Source organism: Fukomys damarensis, unplaced genomic scaffold (genome assembly GCF_012274545.1).
Source record: "Fukomys damarensis isolate Sample0158 unplaced genomic scaffold, DMR_v1.0_HiC HiC_scaffold_35, whole genome shotgun sequence".
Lineage (NCBI taxonomy): Eukaryota > Metazoa > Chordata > Mammalia > Rodentia > Bathyergidae > Fukomys > Fukomys damarensis.
Window position 1 is genome coordinate 32480445 of NW_022900947.1, and position 5790 is coordinate 32486234.

Here is a 5790-nt window from a genome sequence, read left to right on the forward strand (position 1 = left end):
GGGCCCGGAGGATGCAGTTTTTTTCATTTTTTTTTTTTCTTTTTCCAGTACCAGAGATCGAACTCGGGTCCTTACTCTTGCAAGGCAGGTGGCGGAACCACTGAGCTAAATCCCCAGCCTGCTGATGCAGTATTTGTAATATGAAATTGACCTAACATGGTATTTGCCTGAGTCACAATTGCAAAGTGTTGAGCAGTTTTGTAATTTGACATGTAGGAATGTATCCTATTTATTCTCATATTTTATATTCATGTTTAGTATACTATAGAAGACACCAGCTTTAATCTTTCTGTCATTTAAAGCCATATGCTAAGGGCCTTCACTAACTGGGTGCCCTACATTTCTGAATGAGAAAATGTTCAATTTTGGGCCATGAAAAAACAAAACAACAAAACAACTAATCAGCCTTCATTATTTTCCCTTTGTTTTAAAAATCAATAATTAAATCAGACCTCACTTGAGAGAAAGAGAGAGAGAGAGAGAGAGAGAGAGAGAGAGAACCATGATGGCAGGTAAAGCAAGGATAGGCTGATTGGGGCTAGCATTTTTAACCTCTAGTTTTCAAGTGTGATTATTTTCCAGCTAAGATTTATTTTCAGAGAACATGGGTAGGTACGTACTCATAACATTTTGTGTCCCTCTTTGAAGAATCCAGGCTATTTTCACAGTTTCTGAACTCTTTGGACTATAATTAATTGAGTTCTGAGTACTCTATCAGTAATAACTGGTGAGTCAAGAGAAAAGTGTTTCATAATATTTTGATGCACCAGTAGGTTTTTAAGAATGTGCCCCCATTGAGGATTCAGGGAGCCCTGGTAGTTGGAAGGTTTTCTTGGCAGTAGCCTAGAAGACCACTGTCAAATCACATCCTGGCACTAAAGGCTTCTCTCATCTTCTCTTGTCCTTGGATCACCCACTGGTAAAAGGAGAGGGGTTGAGCTCAATGGTTTTTGAAGATTCTCTTATTTCTAATATCCTATGAGACATCATCTAGTGCTACCTGTCATGAGAGCAGATAGTTGAATCTGAATCACATTCCCTGTTCTGCATTAATATGTTTCAGCCTTCTGAAATTTTGTATTGGACAAGAAATATACTGAACTCTCTTTTTCCTGGTGTGAGAGAATACAATGGTAGGGTAATTTATGTCTCTTTTGGGGGCTTACATAAACTATTTCACATCATTTGGGCTACTTTTAAAGACATAGGTGTCTGAAGGGATAGTGCTAAAGTCTCTGCTAAGTAAAACCAGACCAAGAGAAAGTTTCTTCGAATTTGCAAACTAAAACACATAACTTACTAATATTAAAGATTTTGAAACCCACTATCTTGGCTATGAATGGTTTTCTTTTTACTATATAGTATCCAATTTAAATTTTTGTTTAGCATTCCTAAGAGACTGCTGATGTTCATCTCAATACTTGTTAGATTTCAAGGATTTTTGCTACTGTCTTGAGAGCCTCCATGCCCAATTCAACTAGGATGCAGTCCCATAAACCACAGGCTTTCCAATAGCCAAACTTAATTTAATTCAGCAAGCACTTATAGACTGCATACCATATGCCAAGCTCTGTAGTAGGTGTTAGGGATACAAAATAGGGGCTTACTGGGCCAGGGATTTAGCTCAGTGGTGCTACTGCCTGCCTTGCAAGTGCAAAGTCCCGAGTTCCAACATGAATCAACCACAACGTACACCATGAGATGAGTCAACAAAATGATCTGCTGTGTAGATTCACTTCACATCAGACACTGAAAATTTTAAAACCAAGCTGAATGTGGTAGTCTATACCTGTAATCCCAGCACACTGGGAGACTGAGACAGGAGGACCACAAGTTCTAGCCTTGCCTGGGCAACCTAGTGATTTAGGAAGATCCTGTCTTAAAAAAAAAAAAAAAAAAAAGCAGGAGGAGAGAGCTACTAAAGGATGTAGTTTAGTACAAAGGCCCTGGGTTCAATCCCAATACCAAAATAATAATAATAATACACTAATAATATAATTCAGGCAGAAAAGCTTAAAATCACTGCCTTAGATGATCTTGGTTTGGGTTATTCATTTATTTTCTACAGTTAATAGTGATCTCATCTTGCTGATACTGAAAACTGTCTTGCAGTCCTACGGCTGATTCATGACAATAACATAATCTCAGCCCAGGGATTTAGCTCAGTGGTGCCGCCGCCTGCCTTGCAAGCACAAGGTCCTGAGTTTGATCCCTGGTACCAAAAAAATAAAAATAAATAATAGCAATCTCTTCCATGTCTCCAAGGAAAGACTCCTATTTATTATATTACAAGAGATGTATTAGTCTATTTCTGTTTCTTTAACAGAATTCTTGAAGCTGAGTAGTTTGTAAAGTAAGAGGTTCATTTAGCTCACATTTTAGGAAACTGAATGTCCAAAGAGCGAGGCACTGGCTGTAAAGGACACCCCCCTGTGGGGGGCGCATCACATTGTGGCAAATGACCTCAAGGAGGGACAAGGAGTGAAAGGGAGAAATCACATGGCAAAGTAAAGAATCAGAGAGACACCTGGGAGGGATCAGACTTGTTATTTTATAACAACCCTCTCAAGAGAACTAACCCCAGGTGAAATGATAACCCCTCCCAAGGGTAGTACCCCCCATCACCTAACATCCTCCCACTAGGCCTTGCCTCTTAATGTCACCGTGCCAAGGGCAAATGAACTCTTAAGGAACAAACCATAGCAGAGGGCAAATACTTCTTTTCTACCATCCAAAAGTGACACCAAAGTATTAACATACACCTTAAAGGAAACAGTGCAAAGGCAAATTGTCGGTGGCCCCATAATATGGTTTGTAAATGGCAATTCTGCCTGGGCAACTTAACAACTTGGTGAGACCCTGTTTCAGTTTAAAAATGAAAGATGAGGCAGGCAGCAGCATCATAAAAATAAAAGAAGAGCCAGGGATGTAGCTCGGTGCAAAGGCCTTGGGTTCAATTGTAGTGTCAGTAGTTTTGTGGATGATAATGGAAGTTGCATTTGGTAGAAACATTAATAACCAAAAATCCATGTTAAGTTCATATACTCAACACAGTTGGCTCCTTTTCACTAAATCAGTGACTGAGGAAAGGTCAATACAAATTTGAAACAATTTTTATCTTGCTTTGCTGTATTATCTCACAAGGTAAAAGAGGACATACCTGAGTACTCAATAGTAAAATAATTATACCTGAAGTCACCCAGCTTCTCCTAGAGCATTGAACCTACATGTTACAAAGAAAGATGTTGATGTCTACTTTCGAAGATCTATCTAGCATTTAATCAGCCTGTTTCTATAAGAATATACAGAAATTTGCAGTCCTTGTAGCTACAACATCTATGAGGCAGTCCGTGTTTCATTTGCTCATTACTAGTTCTCAGTACCAAAAGGCATTTACAGTAGGAGTTCAACAAACATTTGCTGAATAAATAAGCTAAGACCAATGGCCAAAACAGATTTTCAGGGGTCCAAAGCTGATATATTTGAGGATGTACTTTAAAGAAAATCTCTCACATTACTAACAAATAAGTCACAAAAATGAAAATTTATTTCAAATAAGAACAAACTCAATTACCAGATTTTAGGACTAACAAATACTATATTTATATAAATCTAGGAAAATAACATAATATGTTTATATTAATTAATTGCATAACTCATCTTCGTAATATTTATTTCCCTATATGTTTTGGCTTCAAACTCTTTGATGGCCTATTTAGAAGACAATAGTTACATAATTTTATTTTTCCATAAAGAGATCAGAAAGATCATTCAGTCTTTCCTTTAGCATGATTGTTTTAGAACTTTAATAATAAATTAGAAGAGTTACTTTCAGATTTACCTGACATTGTTGGTAATTATGCTTTTATAATTATTTTCAGATTTGAGAAAAATCTCAACCAAGTTTTTCTTTCATATATGAGTTGCAAGATTTCAGGGACTTTCAATAAGTGTTTTTACATAGTGAACGCATGGTCTTTGTTTTCTTTTCTATTCTTTTTTACTTTTTGTGCTTATTTCTTTCTCTTATTTTCTTTTTTTAATACACAGTCTTTGAATTGATGAGACTCACGGTAGTGGGATTTTATGAGTTTTATGTTATCGTTATTGATACAAGTATTGCAGGTCCGCACAGCAAGAAAGATAAATGTATTTTCCCAAATCATTTATATCATTTACTTCTCTTTATCAATTAGTTTATCTAGTAATCCACAGTGACACATTTTTTTTTATTGCAGATGCTACATTGTTGAGTGTGTTGCTGACCTGAGAGAAATTCCAATTTGACTTGGCCTTAAGGAAAACTCAACCCTTCAGTTACAGTTTTACTTGATGATTAGAAGTGTCCCTAGATCAGCTGCTAGCTCCACATATTTTAGGTCTTATCTACTTTGGGGTGATGTAAGTCATTTTTCAAATAACCTGTGTTCTTTTACCATCATGTGGTCACACTGGTAAGTTCACAGAGTGAATAACAGAAATATAGAATATTCTTGTAAATCATTAGTGCACCAACAACAAAATGTCTTTTTTTTTTTTTTCCAGTGCTGGGGATTGAACCCAGGGCTTCACAGTGTTGAGCACTCAAACACTGAGCTACAATCTCAGTTCCAGAATGTCTTAATATAACTAAATAATTTATCTATATATCAAAGTTACTAGAACCTCCTATTTCCCACTAAACCTAAGCTACATGTATTTGCAAATCAATTTTGCTTTTGCAGGATCCCAAAAATCTCTACAGCTATTATGGCCATTGACATGAGAGAAGAGTAATCTTGAACCCTTGTATTGGGGATGTTTAGCATTTAAACATTATCTGGTTTGTTCTCTCTCCCATGCATACATCAAGTTGTATTTTCAATTTTAACTGTGGTTCTGTGATAGCCAACCCCACTCCATCTTGTGCCTCAACACCATTTTGTACCTGTGCTTGAACAAAGTGCTTGCTCTTGAACAAAGCACCCAAAACCCCACATCCCACGTGGCAGTAAACTCGCTACAATTGCAGGATGTTTTGTAGCTCACCTAGTGTGTCAAACTTCCTTGTGCCTTCCACTAACCTGGCCTGGTTCTGCTTCTGTAAGATTCCTTTAGCTCATCCCTGAGTCCTCCCCAGCTGAAAGCCTGATTTAAAAGGAGAAATCAAATTGCTTCCCATTGCCAAGGAAACTTTCTGGGTGCTAGCCCCTCCTTGGCCTCTGGCCATCATAAACAGGCTGGAATCTGGCAGAGAATGTGGCACATCTCTTTTATTTGAACTCACTCATCCATAATGGGTCTTCCTTTATGCAAACACTTTAGCCAAAAACTACCACTGGTTCCCATGGATGCCCACAATATACCCTCTACCCAAAGTGCTCTCCTATGTAATCTTCTTAAATCCAAATTCTAAGTACATCTTGAGTCTTGCTCAAATTCCATCTATGATATATTTCCTCATCTGTAATTCCTTTGATCCTTCCCAAAGAACTTAGTTGTAATTTTTAGTCACATGTCTTCCTTTCTTTTAATTTCCATGTGTTGCCTTTTAGATTGAAAGAAAAACAACATTTTTTCTTCCTGTTCCTGATTCCTCAGTACCTAATTCTGTAAGTAGATTAGGTGCTTAATAAATATCTTTTGAAAGGTCAAGGTCCTAAACAAAAGAGCTAAAATTATAAAACTCTTAGAAGAAAACATGGGGAAAAGCTTCATGACATTGAACTTGTATCTCAATCACTTTTCTTGTCCCTGAAACACAGTATCCTATACCCCTAACCTAAAGGAAAAGAGGTTTTGTTTTTGGCT